The following is a 25,442-nucleotide window of genomic DNA, read 5'->3' on the forward strand; positions in this document are numbered from 1 at the left end:
ATCACTCCCCCAGGGGGATGGTCACACCACAATACCTTCTTCTCCTGGAATTTTGAGCACCCATGCACATGTGCCCAGTGTGATTTCAAGCTGCTGGGTTGAACCATGGTCAGCCATGCAGGAGTCCAGTGCTTTAACCACCACACCACCCGCTGGCCCTACTTTATCTACTTTAAAATTTTTAATTTTTTTTCTATTTTTGCTTTTTAAACATTTTGTTAAAAACTAAAACACAAATGCACACATTAATGTAGGCCTACTCAGGGTCAGGATCATCAATACCACTGTCCTCTAACTCCACATCTTATCCCTCTGGATGGTCTTCAGGGGCAATACTTTGCAAGGCTTCGTCGTCTCCTATGTCAACAATGTCTTCTGCAGAACCTTCTGAAGGATCTGCCTGAGGCTCTTGTTGAGATATCACTCTTTTCAGAAATATGTGTGCAGAGGTTTGCTTGGTTGGCTTCTTTTTTGCATCATAAATTTTCTTGTAAGCAGATAATGCATCATGAACATTGTTCTGCTAATGAATACCTTTTAGTATTGGGTTCATGTTTTCAAACTTAAGGAGCCTGTTGAGACTAATTTTGGACTTGTCAATATTTCTTCTTTTGTTCCCTCATCAACTTGTAAAACCTGTTTATAATTCAAGATTTTTTTCAATGTTTTTCTGTGTTTTCTGTTTCAAAAAGTGGACAGTTTTTAAATTCTTTCTGTATGTTTTCTAATTCATTAATTTATTTTATCCATATTTATGCTTTCTTCAGCTCTTTTTTTAATTAATAATTTTCATTAACAAAAACATTCTTACAATGTGATTTTTTGGGTACATGAATACAATGCATAATGATTAGATCAGGGTAATTATTAAACCCAGCATCTCAGATATTTGTAACATTATATACTACTGTATTTTATAACACTAGACATTGTTCCATCTATCTACCTGCAGTTTCGTTTCAGTTAATCAGCATCTCTTTTCCACCCACTGCCATCCTTCCCAGTGTCCAGGGGTCATTCTACATCTCTCTGCTTTGATGAGGTCATTTTTTCCAGTTTCTAAATATGAAGGAGAACACGTGGTATTTGTCTTTTTCAACTATTTTTTGGCGTATTTCACTTAACATGATGTCCTCCAGGCTCATGGTTCAAAATGGGTAGTGTCTTGACTTTTTCATCACTAACTCATGATGTGACCTACTTGGGCTGGTAAGTCAATACTCTCTTCTATCTGCCTCACATTGTCAAAGGCATTGTTCTGTTTTTCCTCATCCATTCCTTTTAGTCCTAGTGTTTTTCATAGAGGTTAATACCTTTGGCCAGTCCTGCATATTTTACAGGAAGTGTAGCTAACAGATCCTGGGCAAGTGTTCTAACATGCTAAGTCTCCTTCATGGATCACACTTTACATCACGTACAGGGTTGTGAGAATCAGAGTTTTGTTAACTGTTGTTAAGGGTGTTGTACTCCCACATGGTCGACTGCAATTCAAGTCCTGGACCTGGTGGCTTGCTTTCTCACTTCCCCTCTCTCTTTCTTTACCTCTTGTTCTGTCCCTCTCTGGTCAAATTTAAATAAATAAATAAAGTTAAATAATTTCTTTTTATGTAATTTCTTTTTAAAAAATTACATAATGTAATTGTCTTCTCGATTCTTTGCTATCTCAGTTATTTAGTACCACTTGATGATGTCTGGAAGATTACTTATCTCCATACTGAAAGTGCAGTCCTAGTATTTTCCTTTTGTCACGTTCAGATTATGGCTGTTGACCCAATTTTTAAACATCTTTGAAGACATTTATTTTATACTGTCATCTCTTCAAAAGTCCATTCCAATGACCTAAGCCTATAAAATTAGTAAGTCACTCATGCTTCAGATTCAAAGATGAAGAAAAAATTATTTAGATTGCCCAAAAAACATCCCTTCAGTTGCTTGACAATATACTTGTTCTTATATTTGTCAGCTCTGAAATAAAATGTAAAACCACTTGTATTCTAGATTAAAATATACCAAAAGTATAGATGCTTGCATGTGATAGTTTTATATTGGATTGTCAGGAAAGTCATGAGCCATTTTGCATAGAAAAATACATCATAACTTTCCCAATGACCTAATATATTTCTCTTTACCCATTAGACATGCCTATTTAAAAGCTATAAATGATCATATTTGTTTTTGAGGTGAGAAATATGAAATGCCACTTTAACTTGCACAATATTTTTTAAAGAATTATTTATTTAATTTTGGGGCCAGCACATGGCATGGTGGATAAAGACACTGGATTCTCACATGGTCAACACCAGTTTGAGTCCTGGACCTGGCAGCATTTTTTCTCACTTTTCCTTTCTCTCTCTGGTCAAATTAAAAAATAATAATAACAAATTTTAAATAAATAAATAAATAAAATTGAAAAAATAATTATTTATTTCATTTTATTTACTATTTTTTTTTTTAATTTGACCCGAGAGAGAGAAAGGGAAAAGTAAGAAAGCAAGCTGCTAGGTCTGGGACTTAAACCACAGTTGGCTATATGGGGGTCCAGCACCTTAACAAGTATGCCACCTGCCAGCCCTGTACTGCACAATCTTTATATAACTGAGGTCCTTATTTCCATTATCATGGAAAAATTCTTGGTCATTAACTCTTCAAGTATTTCTTACTCCTTATTCTTTCTCTCCATTTTTTTTTTTTGTGCTCCAATTACACATATGTTAGATTGATTATAAACAGTAGGCCTCAGAAGCTTTGTTCACTTTTTTCAATAATTCTCCTCTTTATATTTTAGTTTAGATACTGTGTATTCAAGTTCACTGAGCATGTCTTCTACTCTGTCTCTGTTAAGCCCAGATACTAAAATCTTAGTTACTAATAATATATATTTTCAGTTATAACATTTCCATTTGCTTCTTTTCTACAGTATCTACTTCTGGGATAAAACCTACGTGCATGTTGTTGCCTTCTCTCCCACCCTAAGCTCGTAACATATATACTATTGTTATATTAAAATCCTTGTCTGGGACCAGCAGGTAGCGTGGTGGTTGAGGGCATTAGACTCTTGCATGGTTGACCACAGTTCAGGTCCCCGAATCTGGTGGCTTGCTTTCTCACTCTTCCTTTCTCTTTGTCTGCCTCTCTCTGTCAAAATTAAAGAAGAAGAAATTTTAATAAATTTAACATAAATAAATCTTAAAAAAACCCTTGTCTTCTAGTTCCAGCATTCTTTCCATCTGTGCATCTGTTTATATTAACTATCACATTTTCCTGCTTCTTGATGTGTCTTCCAATTACAGGAGACTCAGTAAACTAATACACTGCCCATCTACTTCTCAACTGGTTCTGAACTCTGGAGAAGAGAAGTGTGCTATATATTAGGTACACTAAAATTCCCCAACTGCATGCCAACCAGTAGTGTTTAATAATTGTAGAATGAATGCATTAACATTTTTTAATAAGATAAATCTAAAAATACAAAATTTTTTTCTAATATATGTCTTAATTTCTTTGTTCAACAATATAATATCCTCAGAGTTTAGACCATCAACAGAAATAACCAACTCTGCAGAAATAATAGTTAATGCAGTTTATTTCTAAACACAAATATGTGTGACTGACCCACAGAAAGGTAAACATACTTTTCTCAAGGTGATCAGATATAGGGGTTAATTTTATTTGATTTTGAGAGTGAGAGACAAGGTTTGGAATTTAGTAAAAAGAGTTCTTTCATTGCTCTGCCCAAAAAAGGTGGGACATCTGGAAGGCAGGGGGCTTGTGGGCCATATGTGGGTTTTACAATACTTAGGTTGGTAATTGGAAAGGAAGGTCTGTGTTTTGAAAAGGCATCAGGAAAGAGAGTACTTTAACAGAGATAAGGGGACTTGTATACCTCACAAGATATTGTCCTAAGAACAGGATGTAGTAAGAGTCCTGTTGTCAGAAGGGCAAAGATGGTCTGTTAATGTTTGTGGGCATGACTCATCCCAGGCCCTCTGGAAGGGATCTTGGAAAACAGGGAAAAGCAGTCAGACTTCTGTCCTCAATACTGTGGCATTAGCATCATCTGTAGCTATCTCTGTGATTGACCATGATATCCTCGGGAGAGAAGTTTATGCCACATCATTAAAGGTAAATACAGGTCATAAACAATTAGATGGGAAGACATGGCTTCTCTGAACATAGATCAAACTCAGATGGCCTTTACTTTGGCACAGACAAGGCAGCATAATGTAGGAGCGAAAGCCACAGCTCTAAAGTCATATCACTTTGTTTTGAATCCTGTTTCTACAACAGAATGACCCGAAAAATTAATATTTTCATGGCTAACTCTCTTTATTGAAAAGCAAGATAGGGCCAACCTTAAGCATGATGGTTAAGGCAGATGGATCCCACATGGCCAACTACATGGTTTGATTCCCAGAACCAGCTGCCTGGAAAAATACCCTAGATGTGTACATGTGCATGCCCAAAATCCTGGAAAAAAAAAAAAAAGGAGAAATAAGAGAGAAGGGATTGCAAAGTGACCATACAGCATGGAGGGCTCTCCCTCTCTCTCTCTTCAATGAGCATGCACATCTTCTGGTACATTATTTTTTTAAAAAGAAAAGAAAGCACAGTAAGATAATGTTGGGGTTTTGGTGAAGACTACATGAGGTAAAACATGTAAAGCACTTGGACCACCAAATGACGTGTGACAACTAATAAATGTTATCTGTTGGGTTATTGAGGGGCTCAATAAATAACATTTCTCTTTCCTGCCAGGATTCTAAGTTGTTTCAGAATTAAAATGGTAGAATCATTGAAACTTTGATGTTTCAAAGTAACACCTGTGCAAAGATAAGGCTAGGCTGGAAAATTTAGCTTATTTTGAAAGTAATAGGGTCCTGATCTCCTATTTCAGTGGTCCTCAGAGTGTGTTCTAGTGTCATTGGTCTCACCTGGAAACTTGCTAGAAATGAAAATTCATGAGCCCTGCCTCAGATTCACTTATTCAGAACCTCTGAGGGTGGGACCCAGCAATCTCTGTTTTCACACACTCTGAGAGTTTGACATCCACTGTCTTCGCCTTCCCATTCCAGAGCATGGAGACACTCAACCTAGAGAAAGATCATTGAATCAGAAGCCCCTTCTCATGGGCCAGATGCAGAAGGGAAAGAAAAGAGAAGGAAAGTGCATTTCACTAGACCATGACTAAGAATGTTCCAAACTGACAATACATGTCAAGGAAGAGTAAGAGGTAACGACTAGAGTTAGTGCTTTAAGGAGTTTTGCTATAAAGGGAATCAAATAAATAAATAAAGGTGGTTGCTTAGAAGCATATGGAATCAATATGAAAGTTATCATTGGGATTAGCTGGGTAATTTCTTCATGGACTTATGTATCTCTTAAAGATGACTGCTAGGGAAATACTGATAATTCTCATAATTCAGAATTTTTGTTGGTGCGGTTTGGGCCATAGCATCGTGCAAATAAGTATACATTTTAGTTCAGGAGTAAAAATGATTTAATAAACTAAAGTTTGTTGAAGCTGGTCACTACATATGCTCATTTAAGATTCCTAGGTTTAGAGCCAGCAGGTGATGTGGTGGTTAAGGCACTGGATTCCCACATGGCTGATCGTGGTTCAAGTTACAGACCTAGCAGCTTGAAAATCACACTGGGCATGTGTGCATACATGCTTGAATTCCTGAGAGGATAATGAACAAAGGATTGTGGTGTGGCCATCCCCCTGGTGGGGGTGATTTTTCACTTTCCCCCTCTCTGTCTCTCTCTGGTGAGCACACACACCCTATGGCAAAAACCTAAGAATTTTTTAAATAAATAAATAAAGAAGATTCCTAGGTTGAGAAATTAGGTGTTATTATCTCCATTTTATAGAGATTAAGTCACAGGTCCCAAATTGAGAGTAAAAAATTTTAAAAAGGCATTCTGATTTTTTCATGCAGTTATTTTCATATATGCCAGGTCTTCTATAAACTATGGAGAGTTTACAAGACTCTTAAATCAAGGTTGGATGCCTAAGAGCCTATATTAATCTCAACAAAGGGGACATAAATAATGAATCATACGGCATTTTCATTTATTGAAGAGGTGAATCAATATCAGCAGCAACACATTATTATTACTGAGTCACAAAAGCTCAGATATCAAATATCACAATAAATGACAGTATGACTGCCTAAGCTTTATCTCTGTTGCTTTTATCCCCTTCAGTAAGTCCAGAAGAAATCAAAGGATTTATTGGATTGGATAAAGGGCATTTTAAAAAGACTTGGAGACAGGAAGATATTTTACTCTTATTGGACTTTGTTCCAAATCGGCCCAATTTGGTTAATGACAGAGCTGTGTATTACATAGAGGAGAAATCTTCAAAAGCATCTGCCTTCATGGTAAAAACCCTCCTGGGGCAACGAGTCTAGTTGGAGCCAGCTCTTCCACTTCGCCACATTCTTCTCCTCTTCCTTCTCTGTCTCCTCTTCCTTCTCCCCCTTTTTCTTCTTTTATAAATAAACTCATACTTTAATTCCACTTGTCTACAAATTTATTTTTCTCCATTTATGATAGAGCATGTACAAATGCGCATGAGAAAGTGACAGAGAGAGCGAGGCACTCTCCACAGGGTCTGTATGCATGATCCCTCGTCCCCCAGGCTTCAGCCGGTCAACTCGTGCTCACTCATGTGCTTCCCTTTGAGTCTCAGGCTGACTGGACCAAGGATTTGAACTGCAGTGGCCATTTGGGTTGCAGTGTCTCTTGAGCAACACAGTACCACTGCAATAGGCATGCAGCTAGCTCGTCCCCTCTTCTTACCACTACCTCTAGAGAGGAAAACTGGAAAACTCAGACATGGAGAGAAGCCCCTCAAAAATGGACTTGATGGGAGGTGAAATAGTTGTGCTCAGGAAGGGCTGAACACTTCATTTTGGACATATTCTTATGCCACTATTGAAGAATCTTATATCAAGATTTAATACTAATTAGTTGCTTATACAGTTGACAAAGTTCATTTTCCTCTTCCTTCCTTAATGAAACTCCGTAAAGATACCACAGCCTCAAGACACTAGGAAAAAAAACTGCTAAATTATCTCCTTCCCTCTGTCTCCAGCCCTACCATACTACTACCTTTGAAGAGCTGGATGAGTGGGTACAAGAAGAATAAAGCTCAGGAAGCAGATTTTCCAGGTAGGCCTATTTTTTTGTTTTTAATTTTTATTCATTGTCATTATTTATTTATTTATTTTAAGTTGGCCAGTGAGAGACAGAGGGAGAGAAGGAAAGTGAAAAAGCAAGCTGCCAGGTTCAGGACTAAGACCACTGTCAGCCATGTGAGAGTCCAGCCGCCTTAACCACCGCACCACCTGCCGGACCCCTGTTTGGTTTTTTTTATTTAACTTTATTATTTATTTATTTATTTATTTATTTGTTTTAATTTGACCAGAGATGGACAGAGTGAGAAAAAGAGAGAAAGAGAAAATGAGACAGCAAGCCACCAGGTCCAGTACTCAAACTGTGATTGGCCATGTGGGAGTCCAGCACCCTTAACCACCACACCACCTACTGGCCACTTCCCAGCTGGATCTGTTTTGAAGCTGGAGAGAATTAGCTGCAGTCTACTGTCCCACCTGGCATTAGTCTTCTTGTAGTTGAGGACAGTAGGAGGAAACCATGAAGCGCTCAGGTCTTGCTTTCATCTGAAGGCTAGATCAAGTTCTTACGGCAAGGGCGGTAGTTCAGCTCCTTAGCCAAGGCTGGGAGATGGGATTGGGACAGCCTTGGATAGGTAATGTTGAGGGCACTGGATTTGAAGACACAGATTACCTGTGTGTCCTTAGCTAAGTTATTCATTGAATAAAAAAATAGTCATCTCAGTTTCCTGCTCGCTGCATTCTACCCTCCTGTGGATAAACAAGCTCACAATAAAGAGATACTTTATGGGAGCAGACAGAGCCACAGCTAAAAAATTCAATGCTCTGCAAGGCTGATCCACATGTGAAGGTCCTGAGATCGTGTCCAGAGACTTCTCCGAATGTGCCAGGCACACATGCCTATGATCCAGGCTGAATGAAATTGGTGGTGGATCATGGCACCAAGACCCTGTTGGGGATGCTGTCTGTTACTTTCTCTCTACATCATCCATAGATGAAATAAGTTTAAAAACTTCAAAATAAACCCAAAAAACAAAAAACAAGAAAACAGTGACCACAGCTGGCCTGGTGGTTGGGGCACTGGACTCCCACATGGCTGACTGGGTTTGAGTCCCAGTCCTGAGAGCTTGAAATTCACACTGGGTACAAGTGTGTGTGTGTGCCCAAAACCCTCAGAGGAGAACAGAGAAGGGAATGTGGTGAGGCCATCCCCCCAGGGGAGTAATTTCTCACTTTCTGTCTCTCTATCTCTCTGTCTCTCCAGTGAGCGCACACACCTTATAGCAAAAATCTCTCTCTAAAAAAAAGAAAGAAAGAAAGAAAGGAGGCACTTTGGCTTGGATCCTGACAATACCAACCCCAAGGAACAAAAGATGGAGCCAAAAAACATGTCAAATAAAATGGAGTCAAAATGTTACAAATGTCAGGGCCAGCAGATGGCATAGTGGTTATGCTGCTGGATTCACACATGCTGATTGTGATTCAAATCCTGGATCCAGAGGCTTGAAAATCACGATGGGCTGGACCAGCAGTTGGTGTAATGGTTATGTCACTGGACTCTCATGTAGTCGACTGTGATTCGAGTCCCAGCCCCGGCAGCTTGAACTCATGCCAGGTGCATGTGCATGCATACCCAAGATCCCGAGAGGAGAATGAAGAAGGGATTGTGGCATGGCCATCCATGCTTTCTTGCTTTCTGTCTCTGTCTCTCTCTGTATTTCTGGCGAGCACACACGCCCTATAGCAAAATCCTCTCTGGAAAAAAAAAAAAAAAAGATAAAAAATAAAATCATGATGGTTGTGTGTGCATGCATGCCCAGGAAGAGAATGTAGAGAAAGAATTGCAGCGTGGTCATTCTTCCTGAGGGGTGATTTTTCACTTTCCCCTCTCACTCTCTCTCTCTAAGCTCACGTGCCCTGTGGCAAAAACCTCTTAAGAAAAAAGGTTGCAAGTGAGTAAGGAGGTATGTAGTGGACAAAAGGACAGAGTTTATAGTAATTCTAGTCCAAGAGCAAGGTCTGCATAAAACGCTGGTGCATGGGATCTAACCAAGGTGGTGCTGCACAATGTTGGAACCCATGGGAAGGCCAAGCGTTCAGACTCTGGTCAACCTGAACACAGCAGGTGAACCTTGGGAGCTGACTAGAAGGCTGAGGGGAAGACTGTATCATGACCAGACCCTGTCAGGATTTCTGTCTCTCTCATAAAGGAAGAAATGAACTTTTAAAAAAAGTTTGTGGAGCCAGATCAGCAGGTGACACAGAGGATAAGGTGACTGGATCCCACATGGCCAACTCTGAGGTTTGAGGCTTGGAGCCAGAAGCTTGAAAATCATACAGTGGACATGTGTGCCCAGAATCCTAAGAGGAGAAGAGACTGTGGTGTGGCCATTCTCCTTGGGGCATGATTTCTTACTGTCCTTCTATCTGTCTCTCTACTTCTCTCTGGTGAGTGTAAGTACATTATGGCAAAAATCTAAAAAAAAAAGTCTGTGGGGTCACCAGGTGGCATGGTGGTTAAGGTGCTGGATTCCACATGACTCATTGGACAATTTGAGTCCCAGATCTGAGGGCTTGAAAAACACACTAGGCATGTGTGCATGTGTGCCCAAAATGCTCAAAGGCTAACAAAAGACAAGGGATCATGGCATAGCCATGCCTCGGGGTGTGATTTCTCACTTTTTCTCTTCTGTCTCTCCCTAGCAAGTACACATGGAAAAAAGAAAGAAAAGGAAAAGAAAAAAATGTCTCTACATGGGCCTGTCTGGAACATTAAAAATGTCCAATGCTGATAGTTCTAAGGATTATGGGAAGGTGAAGAGTATTCTTTGGCCTGTAGAATTACAGAATTCTTCTGTTGAATGACTAAGAATTCAAATGTTTATTGGATAGCTTGAAAGCAACTAGAGAAAATGCTAAAGTTTATCTGGTACACCAAAAATGAAATTCATGGTGGTAACCATACGAATAACATTGGCTCACCTTTTCTATGATCCTGTTGTGATTTAGGACATTTAAAGAAACTTAAAATAATTTACAACAAATTGAAGCTTTTGGGACTCTTTTTCCAAAGTTTTAAGGATCTTTGTCCTTGGGGCCAGCAGGGCATAGTGACTTTAAGGTGCTAAACTCCCATATGGCTGAGTGCAGTTCAAGTCCTGGACCTGGCAACTTGCATTTTCATTTCTCTCTCTTATATTTCTCTCTCTGTCTCTCTCTGGTGAGAACATGTGCTGTATAGTAAATGAAAGGGATAAATTAATTGGTTAAATTAAATAAATTCTTTTTTTAAAAGAATTTTTTATTTAACTTCATTTGTTTATTTATTATATTATTTTTTAATTTGATCAGAAAGGGACAAAGAGAGAGAGAGAGAGAGAGAGAGAGAGAGAGAGAGAGAGAAAGAGAGAAAGAAAAGGTGAGAAAGCAAGCTGCCAGGTCCAGGACTCAAACCGAGGTCGGCCATGTGGGAGTCCAGTGCCCTCAACAGCCATGACACCTGTCAGCTCCACAAATAATTCTTTAAAAAAAACCACTTTGTCTTCTGTATTTAAAATACAGGAAGACCTTAATCAACTGATTGAAATTAACCTTACCAGTAATGGGATGAACAAACATTTCATGCTTCCTGATATGATGAACCAGGAAAAACATAATCGTCTTTCAGTATCCATAGGGATTTAGTTCAAGGATTCCCACAGATACCCAAACCCCAGGTTTTTAGATCTTTTATATAAATAGCATGGTATTTGCATATAACTTACACACATCCTTCCACAACTTTTTAAAAAAGAATTATTTAATTTTGTTTATCATTATTATTTTTTAATTTGAACAGAGAGAGAGAGGGAGAAAGAGAGAGAGGGAAAGTGAGAAAGCAAGCCACCAGGTCCAGACTCGAACCATGGTCAGCCATGTGGGAGCCCAGTGCTTCAACCACCATATTATCTGCTGGCCCCATCCTCCCACAACTTTAAAAATATATATATATATTTTAGGTTTTTGCAATAGGACATGTGCACTTGCAGGAGAGACAGTGATAGAGAGAGGAAAGTGAGAAATCACTCCCTGGAGGAGATGGCCACACTCAATCCCTTCTCCTCCATTCTCCTCCCAGGATTCTGGGCATGCACACATACACACCTGGCATGATCTTTAAGCTGCTGGTCTGGGATTCCAGTTATGGTCAACTATGAGGGAGTCCAACACTTAACCACCACACCATATGCTAGCCCTGACCTCCCATATACTTTAAGTCATCTCTAAATTAGTTATACTGTCTATTATGATGTAAATATGTAATTGTTGTGTTGTCTTAAAATTTATATTATTTAATTTAATTTATTAATTGACAGAAGGCATGGGGCTAGCCAGAGAGAGAGACAGAGAGAGGGAGAAAGAGAAAGCACTTCTTAGTGGCAATTGGTCACACCATAATTCCTTTTTTCCCATTCTTTTGGGATTTTAGGCATGAATGCACATGTGGCTGTCATGATTTACAATCCACCAGGACTGAGATTTGAACCACTGCCAGCTGTGTGGGATCTGGCTCCCTCAACTACTAGGTTATAGACTGGCTCTATATTATCATTATTTTTAAATTATTTACTTATTTATTTACATTTTATCACATGTCTTTACAGTATACATTTCTTTTTCCAACACAAATACCATCATCAATTGAGACAAGGGTATTACTATATACATAATCATCAGCAAATAGTTTCTCATTTTTTGTCAGTTAAGCATACTTTTACCCATTTGTATTATTTTAATTGCTACATTGTTATTTTGAAATTATTTCCTGGGGCCAGCAGGTGACATGTGGTTAAGATGCTGGACTCCCACATGGCTCACTGCAGTTCAAGTACAAGACCTGGTGGTTTGAAACTCACACTAGGCATGTGTGCACATGTGCTCAAGATCCTGAGAAGAGAATGGAGAAAAAGGGACTGAGGCATTGCCATCCCTTCTGGTGATAATTTCTCATTGTCTCTCTGTCTCTGTGGCAAGTGAACACACCCTATAATAAAAATCTCTCAAAAAATTATTTTTTCCAAATGTCATTGATCTATGGTTGGTTGAATTATGGGAGAGAAAACCATGAACATAGATGAGCATTTGTAACATCACTTCTGTGGTATTCCTGCCAAAAATGCATAACTTGAATATAATCGTAAGAAAACAGACAAACTCAAACTAAGGGACATTCTACTGTGAGAGAGGGGGAACTAGTCTTGTTCTTTAGATATCAAAAAATCATGAAGAACAAGGAAAGACTGAGATTGAGAAATTGTTGAGGATTAAAGGAAATACCACAGCTAACTGTATGGAATACTATTCAGCCATAAAAAACCAGACCCTGGCATTTGATAGAAAGTGGTCAAATATAGAAGATTTATGAGTGAAGCTATGAAAGAGAGGTATTGTATGTCTCCAGTTAATATATACCAATTTTCCACACTCTATGGTAGAGATTAAGATTGGAGGACATTAAAACAGTGAAAATAGTTATAGACACTGGAGACAGTAAGGAGGGAGAATGGGAGAAGGGAAGAGTACAGGGAAGGAAATCAGGGAGAAAAAAAAAGACGCAAGACATTTGTGGGACATAGAAATGGTTTATTGACTGTTGATGATAACGTGTATCGTGTTCTCAACTGAACTGGTCTGAGATGTATTTCATGTTGGGTACATTCTCTTTACAAGCCAGAAAGTAAAAAATTATGTTACTGATATCCAAATAGATGCCCCCCCCAAAAGATTACCAATTCAATAAAATCAGTAAAACAACTCAAGATAAGATATAAATGAGAAATTTGACAAAACAATAGCTGTCATAAAGAAAAAATAATATATCCTGGAGATATATTATTTACTTATTTAAATTTTATTTATTTGTTTGTTTGTTTACATTTAATCATGTCTTTACAGTGTACAACATTTCTTTTTCCAGTGTATGTCAGTCAAGACAAAGTTATTACTCTATACCTTATCATCAGCAAATAGTTTCTCCTTTTTTGTCAATTAAGCATACTTTTACTTATTTTTTCTTCTCCTTTCTTCTCCCTCACTTCCATACTGAACTTTTTTTTTCACATTTTACTGATTCACAAACTATCTTAAATAAAAATATGGAAAAAGCTAGAATCTAGTGACAAGTGCACTGTAATTTTCTTCTGAAACATTTTTTTCTCTCTCCATTCCCTGTTTTACTAAAGAGAGGTATAAACTAATTTATTTGCCAAAAAATTTTTAGTTAATCTCAATTTGGTCTCTTATTTGCAGAAAGCCTAATAAGAATTCAACTTCTGATGCAAGGCAACAGATAACTATTGTATTATTGAATTTATGCAAATAGCCATTCTGTCACAAAATAAGAATGCTCAGAAATATTTTCCAATTGCAAAGGGTTCAGGAAGGGAGAAAAGTTTCTGTTTCAATAAAAAAAATTAACAAATTGCTGAACCTATCAACAACTCATATGAGAACCCAAATCCTTAAATCTAGAAGACAAAGCATAGAAGAAAATCAGTAATGTTTTAGACAAAAGTCACAGAATTCTGTTTCATCCAGTTCAGTCTTATGCAATCTCAGGCTCTACAAAATATAGAGCTGAATTTGCAGTGTTACTGTGGTCTGATCTGTCTATTAAAATCCTGGAAGTTAACATTCAACATTATTATTGATAGTTCCAAACTTGTCCCTACCATTAAGTTGGCCTTTCCCTAGGTCATTTTTGTTCTCTTATTTCTGTCTATCTTTAGCTTTTCTGGTATAGCACTCCCTTCAGAACTTCTCAAAGAGCTGGTCCAGTGTTGATAAATTCTTTTAGGTTTTGTTTATCTAAGAATGTTTCGGGCTTTTCTTCCCATATGAAGGATATTCTTGCTGGATATGATATTCTTGGCTGAAATTGTTTGTCACTTAACACTTTGAATATATTTTTCCATTCTTTCCTCATTAGCATTGTTTCCGATGAGAAGTCTGCTGTTAGCCTGATGGGATATCCTTTGTAGGTAACTTGCCGTTTCTCTCTTGCCAATCTTAGTATCTTGTCTTTGTCTGTGGTATTTGTCAATCTGGCTATAATGTGTCTTGGAGAAGATCTTCTTGTGTTGATTCTATTTGGGGTCCTTTGTATGTCTTGGGACTAGATCTTTGAATGCCTTTCTAGGTTTGGAAAGATTTCTTCCAGGATTTCATGAAGTAGATTATCAATGCCCTTAGTTTCTTCACCTTCTGGGATAGTGATTATCTGGATGTTTGGGTATCTAATGGTATCTAGCATTACTCATATATTATTCTCATTTTTGGGGTTATTTTCTCAGTCTTTCTAGATCAGAGATCTTCTACATCAGAGATCCAATCTTCTACATGATTTAATCTGCTTTTAATACTTGTAAGGGAGGTTTTGATTTCTTGTATTACAGCGTTCATCTGTAACAATTCCACTTGATTCTTTTTGTATGGTATGTATTTCCTCTTTCAGATCATCCAATAACTTTCTCACCTCCTGGAACTCATTGTCTCTTTTCTCCTACATCTTCCGGAGTTCATTGTCTCTCTTCTCTTCCATCTCTATTAGCTTTGTCACTATGCATATCTTAAAATCTTTACTTGACATTTCTGCGAGTTCCAGTGTACTGTCTGTGGAAGATGAAGGGCTGTTCTTTCCTCTAAGGAGAGAGACATTTTCTTAGTTTCCCATATTTCTTGTGCCTCTGGCAATTTCCTGTCATCTAATGGATTATATGTTACTGTCTACCTTCTGAGTGTTAGAGGTGTGTAGGAGAAGATAACCTGCAATATTTTTGCAGTTCTGTTTCCCTGATCTTCATCAAGCAACCTGCACTTTTGTAGATGGAACTGGATATTACAAAGTCCTCACAGTTTCTAAAGAAACTGGGCTGAGTTGAGGAGTTTTAATTAAGAATTCAGAGGTGTGTGAGAGGAGATGAGCTGCACTCACTACAGCCCGTGTTTCTCCCTACTGTGTTTCTCACTTTGCAGTCTCTCTTCTCTGACTTCTAGTCATTTAGTGGTATATTTGCATTTGGCTAATTTGTTGGAGATTCCTCCTACTGTAAGCTCATATACTTCACTTAACTGTGAGGCACTTTGATGCCTATTTTGCCTCTATTACTGTGTTTTGCAATGTGGTATCCACAGAAAGAGATTTGAATTCAGATTTATGAAGATGAGTTTCTCCCTTTCTGTAGCAGTTCAGTGGGGGTAGAGGTTTTCTATGACCTTAAAAGTATTCAGATGTTTCACTAGTATGCAGCTACACCAGACTAGACCCTCAAAGTGTGGAAGCTTGCTTTGCTAGGAGATGGGCCGGAAAGAGAGCTTTGGGGCAGAGGCTTAGGGTTTCTGGCTAATGGGGCAGAGCTGGGCCTACCTCAGATGCACACGGATTCTTGCTTTGCTAGGAGCTGGGCCCGAAGGAGAGGTTCCTTTCTTTATTTATTATTTTAAAATACAAGATCTTGCCATGCTAAAATTCTCCTACTTCGACCTTTCAGCTGGGACTATAGGTAGGCATTACCATGCCTGGCTCTTTTTTTATTAAATTAAATTAAATTAATTAATTTAATTTTTAAGTTTGCCAGAGTATGTGCATGCTTGTCAGAGAGAAACAGAGAAACACAGGGACAGGGAAAGGGAGAAAGCACCCCTTAATGATGCATGGTCATGCTGCAATCCCTTCTTTATTTCTACGTCTTGTCAGGACTTTGTGCAATGCATGCATAAATGCCTGGCATGTTTTTCAAGTCACCAGGGCTAGGATTTGGACTATTTGGTTAGCCATGTTAACCAGCTCCCTTAACCACACACCATGATGCCCACCACTAATACAGTTTAAAATATAATTGAGAGCATTAATAGCAGGCTAGATCAAGCAGAAGACAAAAATTCTGAACTTAATCTCTTAGCTCTCAGATTAGGACCATATCTGTTAGTAAGTGTCTTACAGAAGGCAGCAAAATGGGGACCAAGAAGAAAGTGACTAATTCATTTTCTAAGACTGGTATGATGTGAAAGCGCCTGCTATGTTCAATATAAGAAATATTGGAAAAACACTAGTCACCAGAACTCAAGGACCCAAAATTGCATCTGATGGCCTTAAGGGCTGTGTGTTTGAAGTGAGCCTTGCAGATCTTCAGAATTATAAAGTTGCTTATAGGAGTTTTGATCTAATTACTGAGGATGTTTGGAGCAAAAATTCCCTGACTTACACAGCATGGATCTTACCTGTGACAAAATGTGTTCCATGGTCCAAAAAATGGCAAACCATGGGATCAGCAGATGGCATAATGGTTACAAAGATGGACTCCCACGTAGTCGACCACAGTTTATTCGAGTGCCAGCACCGGCAACTTTAAACTCATGCTGGGTGTATGTGTGTGCATGCCCAAGAGCCTGAGAGGAGAATGGAAGAGAAAGGAATGCAGCATGGCCATCCCCCGGGGGGTGATTTCTTCTTTCTGTCTCTCTGTATTTTTTGTCTCTGTTGTGAGCACATGTGCCCTATAGTAAGAAATCTCTCTTTAAAAAAAAATTGGTAGACCATGACTGAAGTTCATGTTGAAGTCAAGACTACTGACAGTAATTTGCTTTGTCTCTGTGTTGATTTTACTAAACATACACCAATCAGATGTGAAAAATCTCTTATGTTCAACATCAACAGGTCTGCCAACTCTGAAGATGATAGAACTTGTGACCTGGGAGGTGCAGACAAGAGATTTGAAAGAAGCAGTCAATAAACTGATTCCAGGCAGCATTGGAAAAGATGTCAGTCCATGATGTCTTCGTCAGAAAAGTAAAAATGCTGGGGAAGTCCAAGTTTGAATTGAGAAAACTCATAGAGCTTCATAGTGAGGCTACTGGGAATGAAATGGGCACTAAAGTTAAATGTGCTGATGGATATGAGCCACCAGCCCCAGAATCTGTTCCAAGTTTGGTCTTTCAAAAGTGACAAATAAGGTCCTATTTGTGAAAAAAAAGAAAGAAATTCTGAACTTGATCTCTTGATATAACCTAGTCACACCAAAGGGGGGAAAAGAAATAAAGAAAAGAAAAAAAAAGAATAAAAAGGAATAAATAATGCCTATGGGAACTATGGTACACCACTAAACACACAAAATATTAGCATCATGGGAGTTTTAGAAAGAGAAGAAACACAAAAAGTAATAAAAAACCTATTTCATGAAATAGAGCTGAATATTTCCCAAGTCTTGGGACAAATACAAACATTCAGATTCAGAAAACACAAAGAACACCAAGTAGATCCCATCCAAAAAGATCTGCACTGAGACACATTACTGGTACATTATCAAAAGTCAAAGACAGAGAATCCTAAAAACAGCAAGATGTAAGTGCCAAGCCACATTTAAGACTCTCCACTGGACTAATAGCAGATTTCATTGTAGAAGCATTAGAGGCCAGAAGAAAATGGGATAATATATCCAAAGTGCTGGGAAAGAAAAGAAAACAAAGCAAACAAACAAATAAAACTTCCCACTAAGAACGCTATACTCAGAAAAGCTATACTTTAAATGAGAGAAGAAATAAAGTCTTTTCCATACAACCAAAACCAAGATTTTATCATAACTAGTTTGGCTTTTCAAAAATATTATTTATTTATTTACTTCAATGTCTTTTTTTTTAAGCGTATGAAAATGTATTACTATTGTGTTTTCATCATCAAAATTTATGATCTTGGTCTTTCCTTGTTGCCTTTGTATAGAGCCAAGAGAGACACATTGACTACTTTGACAACCTTAAATAGGACTCCAGAAATGTCACCAACAGTATGACCTTTTCGGCCAAATCTAGCAACCAAAACTTCATCGTTTTCCTCAATAAGTTCAATCAACCACTGTTGTGTACAAAAGCTGTGATCTTCTTGCTATTCTTGATTAGTCTGGACTCTGACAGGCTTTCTGCTGGCAGAATTCGGTTGTTTGGCTTCAACCCCTACTTTCTCCAGCACAATTCCCTTAGCATGGGAAGCACCTCCAAAAGCACTGACCTTCAGGGCTGTACCCAAATGGGCTTCCTTATACTGTTTATCATGCCATTTCTGGCCCCATCAGTGACTACGGAGCTTCCTGGCAGTACGAAGACCACGACACTTGCCCATCCTGCTGGTGCCACAAGCCCAAGCAAAAAGTTCGATTTCTTTTAGACATTCAATCTCATATGTCACTTAGCTTGCAAAGTGAACATTCCAGCACGTATACATTTCTCACCAGTCCAGTTGAGAATACTATAGACGTTATCTTCAACAGATAATATCCAAAAATATTTATGGGGGCCAGCAGGTGGCATAGTGGTTAAGGCATTGGATTCCCACCGACTGCAATTTAAGTCCTAGACCTGGTAGCTTGAAAATCACACGGGGTACGTGTCTGTGTGTGTGTGTGTGTGTGTGTGTGTGTGTGTGCCCAAAAATCCCAAGAGGAGAATGGAGGAGAAGGGATTGTACCATGATCATTCCTATAAAATGCAATTTGTCTCTCCCTCTCTGCATCTCTCTCTGATGAGTGCATACTCCCTATGGCAAAAACCTTAAAAAACTTGAGAGCCATTCTTTCATAAACAAAATGAAGATAACTAGCATCATGATCATGTGAATGTGTGACACTCACTGGTAAATCAGACTCATGAATAAGAGAGAAAAAGTAATCAAGTCATATTACCATAGAACACCACCACAACACAAAGATAAACAATAAAAAAAAGAAGAAAGGAACAAAGGAAATGCAAAGCCCATCAATGCAATGACAGGAGAAAATCCACATCTATTATTCATAACCTTGAATCTAGATAGAATCCTCAATCAAAATGTATAGACTACCTGAATGGATAAAAAACAAGGTGCAGCAGACCAGCAGTTAGTGTAATGACTATGTCGCTGGACTCCCATGTAGTCTACCGCAGTTCAAGTCCTGGACCCAGTGGCTTAAACTCACGCCGGGTGCATGTGCATGTGTGCCCAAGATCCCGGGAGAAGAATGGAGGAGAAGGGATTGCGGCATGGCTATCACCCCGGGCATGATTTCTCGCTTTCTGTCTCTCTAGCTCTGTCTTTCTGGCAAGCGCACGCACCCTATAGCAAAAACCTCTCCAAAAAAAATAAGTAAATAAAGCAAGGTGCAGGTATGTGCTAATTATAAAAAAGTCACCTTATCTGTAAAGATATCTAATAGATTGACAATGAAGGGATGGAAAAAGATATTCTATGCACATGGAAAGCTAAAGCAAGTAGGAGTACTATATCGATATCAGGTTAAATTGACTTCAAGTCAAAATCTATAAAAAGAGACAAAGAGGTTCATTATATAGTGATAGAATCTATTCAGCAAGAGGATATAAAATATATAAATATATGTACACTAAGTGCCCAGATACATAAAGTAAATATTTCTACACTTAAAGGGAGAAATAGACTCAAATGCAATAATAGTCAGGGGTTTCAACACCCCATACTTAACATTAGCCAGGTCACCTACACAGAAAGTCAACCAAGAAGCATCAGATTTAAATTGCAATGGACCTGTGACGTTTACAGAATATTTTATCCAATAATTACAGAATACGCATTCTTCTCATCAGTATATGGAACATACTCCAGGATAGACCATATGTTAGATAACATTTAGCCTCAAAAATTTGAAAATAAAATAGAAATAATCTCTATCAAGTCTCTTGTGATCACACAAAATAAAACTAGAAATCAACAAAAGCAACTTAGGAAACTATATAAATAAATGGAAACTAAACAACGTGCTCCTGAATGGCTACTGGGTCAATAAAGAAATTAAAAAATTTAAAGACTTCTTGAAACAAATGAAAATGGAAACACATCAAAATCTATAAGATACTGCAAATGTAGCATTAAAAAGGAAGTATAGAGGAATAAATGCTCACATCAAAAAACAAACAAACAAAAATAAATAAGTAACCGGCTCCATAGTGTGATTATGTGCATTGGGAGCTAGATTTCACATGCCCAACTGTAGTGCAAGTTCCAGCCCTGGCAGGTTGAAAAACATGCAGGGATCATATGCGTGCATGTCCTAAACCCTTATAAGGTGGAGAATGGAAGGATTGTAATACTAACACACCTCATTGGAAGGTGCATTCTCTCTCTTTCTCCCTCCTTCCCTGGTGAGTGCACATATTCTGTGACAATTTATAGAATGATTTCAAATAAACAACATGACTGTGCATCTTAAAAAACTAGAAAAGCAGGAACAAACGATCAAAAACAGTAAGAAGGGACCAGCTCATGGTGTGGTGGTTAAGGTAACTGGATCTCACATGACCATCATCAGTACAGTTCAAGTCCCAGACCTGCTGGCTTGAGAAACATGCTGGGCATGTGTGTATGCATGCCCAAAATTCCAAAAGGACGATGAAATGGAGGAGAAGGAAATGGTATGACCACAGTCCTTCAGGGGTGCTTTCTCACTTTCCCCTTCTCTCTCTGCCGTCTCTGGAAAGCATGCATGCCTTCTAGAAACTTTTTTTTAAAATGAATTTGCCTTTTTTAAAGGATTTTGTCATAAGGCATGTGTACTTACTGAAGAGAGACAGAGACAGTGAGAGGGAAAGTGAGAAATCATCCTCCAGGGGGGATGGCCATGCTGACTCCCTTCTTCATTCTCTTCCTGGGATCTTGGGCATTCACACACACATGCCTAGCATGCTTTTCGAGTCACCAGATCCAGGACCTGAACTGCAGTCAGCCATGTGGGAGTCTAGTACCTCAACCACCATGCCACCAGCTACCTCCCACCACAAATTTTTTAAAAGTAATTTTAAAAGAAATAATAAAGATAACAGCAGAAATAAATGAAATAGAAACCTTCCTGAAAGGTATACAAGGTTAACAAAATAAAAAGTTGAACTTTTGAAAAAGTAACCAAAATTGACAAACTATTAGCTAGATTAAAAGAGAGAGAAAAAGAGAGAACACCCAAATAAATAAAATCTGAAACAACAAAAAAAGGAGACACTACAACTGATATCACAGAAATACAAAATATCATTAGACTGTTACAAATAACTATTCATCAACAAGTTGGAAAACCTAAAGGAGATGGATGAATTCCTGGACACATACAATCTACTAAGATTGAACCAGGAAGAAATAGAAATCCTGAACAGGCCAATAACAAGCATCAAGTTGAATCTGTAATAAAAGATCTCCTAACAAAGAAAAACCCAGGACCAGATGGCTTCACTGCTGAATTATACAAAACTTTTAAAGAAGAACTAAGAAAGATTTTCCTCAAATGCTTCTGAAATATTCAAGTGAAAGGAGTGAATTCTCCCAAAATCATTTTATGAAGTCAGCATTACCTTCATACACACACACACACACACACACACACACACACACATACACACTCTCACACACATAACTCCTGGCCCCTCAAAACAAAACAAAAGACAAAAACAAAATGAAAAAGAAACTATAGAGCAATATTCCTGGTAAACTTAGATGCAAAAATCCTAAACAAAGTTCTAGCAAACCAAATTTAACAGCACGTGATAAAGATTATACACCATGGGGGCCAGCAGGTGGCATGGAGGTTAAGGGTTCTGGACTCCCTCATGGTCAACTGCAATTCGAGTCCTAGACTTGGGTCTTGCTTTCCCACTTTCTATCTCTCTCTCTCTCTCTCTCTCTCTGTCTCTTTCTCTCTCTCTCTGGTAAAATTAAATAAATAAAATAACTTAAAAAAAGATTATACACCATTTATCTTAGGGATGCAAAGATGGCTTGACATCGGAAACCAATGAGCATGATACATCACATCAACAGAAGGAAATATAAGAATCATTCAATCATATTAAATAACTCATGAAGAAGCATTAGACATCTTTTATTATTAAGGCTCTCAGTAAACTGGGTGTAGAAAGCACATATCTCAACATAAGAAAGGCTGTGTATCACAAACCCACAACTAATAACATACTGAATGCAAAAAGTTGAAAGCTTTTCACTATGAATTGAAGCAACACAAGGATGTGAAAAAGAAGACACCAGAAAATGGAAAGACATCCCATATTCATGTATTGAAAGGACAATATTGTTAAAAATGTCTCTATTATTGAAAGTAATCTACAAGCTCAATGGAATTTATATAAAAATACCAATGGCATTCTTCACAGAAATAGAAACAATAATAATAAAATTAATACGGAACCACAAAAGACACCAAATAGCCACACACACACACACACACACACACACACACACACACAAACCCTGTGCAAAAAGACAAAAGTGAGACATCACACCATCTGATTTCAAAATATGCTATAAAGCTAGAGTAACCCAAATATCATGGTACTGCCACAAAAACAGAAGCATAAACATACCAATGGAACAGAACAGAAAACTCAAAATTAAATTCACATATTTATGAAAGGGTCTTCACTATTTGAAATGGTTCCTACCTACTTAAAACCTACTCAAAATACTTAAAGGCTTAAATACAAGACATCTAGAAGAAAACAGAAATGTTTCATGACATACTTTTGAATACTATTTTTTAAGATACCATCTCAAAAGTATGGTCTCAAAAACAGATAAATGAAAGTATAATGGAGTAAAAAGTTTCTCACATTAAAGGAAACAACAGTGCAAGCAACCAATGGAATGGAAGAAATACTTGCAAGTTATATATCTGACAAGGAATTAACATCCAAAATATATTTTAAAGTAAACAACATGAGATTTTATCTCATTTAGAATGAATATAATTAAAAATACAAAAAAATAATGCTGTTGACACAGGGAAAAGGGAAGTTTTTACACTGTTTGTAAGAATGTAAATTAGTACAGACCTGGAAAAGAGGAAGGAGTTTCTCAAAAAGCTAAAAATAAAACTGCCATATGACTCAGCCAATATAAGGCATACAAAGGCACTTAAAAAAGTTTGTGGGAAAATAAACTATGAGTTTATTAAACTATGAGTTTATTTTGGTGCAAAAAAATAGAAATCCATGTATAGTTTTTTATAATACACATTTTCCAGGAACTTTTTAAAGGTTCCTCATATATACAAAGGAAAGGAAACCAGTATGTCATGGAGATACTACATTCCAGTATATATTACAACACTATTCACATTAGGCAAGTTACGGAAACAACCAGTGTCTCTCAGTGAATGAATGGATAAACAAATCATAAGATATATATACACAATGGAATGTTGTCTATCCATTTAAAAAATTATGGGGCCAGCAGTGGTGCAGTGGTTAAGGCACTGGATTCGTGCCTTGCTGACCATGGTTTGAGTCCAAGTCCCAGCCTTGAAAATCATGATGAGTATATATGTGCGTGTGCTCAAATTCTAAGGAGGAAAATGGAGGAAGAGAGATTGCTGCATAACCATCCCCTCTGGGGGTGATTTCTCACTTTCCCTCTCACTGTCTCTGTCTCTCCTGAGTGCACATGCCCTATGGCAAAAACCTTAAAAATAATTAAAAAAAAAAACAATAAAATTCATGGCCCAGCTACGATGGTGCAAGTGGGAAGGTGCCATTGTGTAGTAGCTGAGGTTGCATGAGAGGACCAGAATCAGTTCTCATTTCAACCTAAACAGGCCAGTTGCAGTGGTGCACAGCCGTGGTCCTAGCTGACTGGAAGGCTGGGGAAGGAAGACAATTATGTGGCAAAATCTTGTAAAAAATATCAATTTCTTTCTCACTCCCTCTCATTATAAGGAAAACAATAAGAGTGAAGCTCTGTCATTTGAAGCAACATATACAAGCCTGGAGGACATATACTAAGTGAAATAAGCTAGGTACAAAAAAGTTACATATGTTTTCATTCATGTGTAAAAATTAAAAAAGATGACCTCATAGAAGCATAGAGCAGGAGTGGTTACTAGAGTGGTTACTAGAGGCTAAAAAGGATGGGATGGGAGGAACAAAAAGATGTTGGTTAATGGGTACAAAATTATCATTGGATAATTACATAGTTCAGTAGAATAACTATGGCAATAGTTTATTGCATATTTCAAATTAGCTAAAATAATTTAAAATGTATTTATTTATTTATTTATTTAGAGATTTTTGCTATAGGGCACATGTGCTTGCCAGAGAGACAGAGAGAGACAAACAAAGACACAGAAAGTGAGAAATCACCCTCCAAGGGAGATGGCCACGCCACAATCCTTTCTCCTCCATTCTCCTCTTGGAGTATGGGCACGCATGTACACACACCCTGCATGAGTTTCAAGTTGCCAAGTCTGGAACTCTAACTGTGGTCAACCATGTGGGAGTCCAGAGATATAACTATTACACCATCTGCTGGTCCCTAAAAGAGGATTTTTAATGTTTGTAGTAAAAAGCAATGACAACTGTCTGACATGATGACTATGTTAACTACCCTGATTTGATCACTACACATCCTATTCACATACTGAAAAAAATAACATTGCACCCTGCAATTACATGTCAATTTTTTAAATTTAAAAATCATGAAACTGATGGGGCCCGCAGCTGGCATGGTGGTTAAAGGTGCTGAACTCCCACATGGCCAACTGTGGTTTAAGTCCTGGACCTTGTGGCTTGGACTTGCTTTCTTGCTTTCCCTCTGTTTCTCTTTCTCTGTCTGACCAAACTGAAAAAAAGTAGTAATAAATGAAGTTAAATAAAATAGTTCTTTTAAAAAATCATGAAATCAAAACAGAATAAAAAAAGAGGAAACAAAAAAAATTGGTTTTTGAAAAAAATCAATAAGATTAATAATTACAAACATTAGGCATGAAGCAGAGATTATCACTACAGACTCTACAGACATCAAAAGGAATACGTTCTAAGGTCAAAAGCATGACAAGAATGTAATATCATTGCTCTTATTTGACGTATTGCTGAAATTTCTGGCCAGTAAAATAAGTCAATACAAATAAAAGTTAAGACGTTTACAAAGGCAAAAACAAAAATTCTGACCTAATTCTCATACATCTTACACAAAAATAAACTTAAAGAAATTATAGACTTTAACATAAAACATAAAATTGTAAAGTTTTTTTTTTTTCAAAAGTAGAAAATCTTCAGGATTAAGAGTTAAGAAAGTTCTCAGACTTGACACTAAAAGAGAAGTTTGTTAAATTGCACTTTTATTAGTGAGAAACCCTGGTAATAAGATTAGAAATTAAATAATATACTGGGAAAAACCATTTGCAAATCACATGTCTTACAAAGGAATAATATCTAAAAAATATAAAGAACTCTTACAGTTCAACAGTAAAAAAGAATAAATAAATAAAT

The 25,442-nt window shown here is 37.6% G+C and overlaps 1 long non-coding RNA gene and 1 pseudogene across 1 annotated transcript; one reads left to right on the forward strand and one right to left on the reverse strand.

Annotated features, from left to right (window-relative positions):
* Positions 1–5,101: 5,101 nt before the first annotated feature.
* On the forward strand, positions 5,102–17,636 carry LOC102501024 (uncharacterized). The gene is made up of 3 exons (XR_333164.2): positions 5,102–5,230; positions 7,100–7,176; positions 16,834–17,636. It is a non-coding gene; the product is annotated as an uncharacterized LOC102501024 (long non-coding RNA).
* Positions 17,637–17,856: 220 nt separating this feature from the next.
* Positions 17,857–18,288, reverse strand: LOC106736029 (40S ribosomal protein S23 pseudogene; annotated as a pseudogene).
* Between the last annotated feature and the right edge of the window lie 7,154 nt (positions 18,289–25,442).

This window comes from Tupaia chinensis, unplaced genomic scaffold (assembly GCF_000334495.1).
Source record: "Tupaia chinensis unplaced genomic scaffold, TupChi_1.0 Scaffold000007_1, whole genome shotgun sequence".
NCBI classification, from domain to species: Eukaryota; Metazoa; Chordata; class Mammalia; order Scandentia; family Tupaiidae; genus Tupaia; species Tupaia belangeri.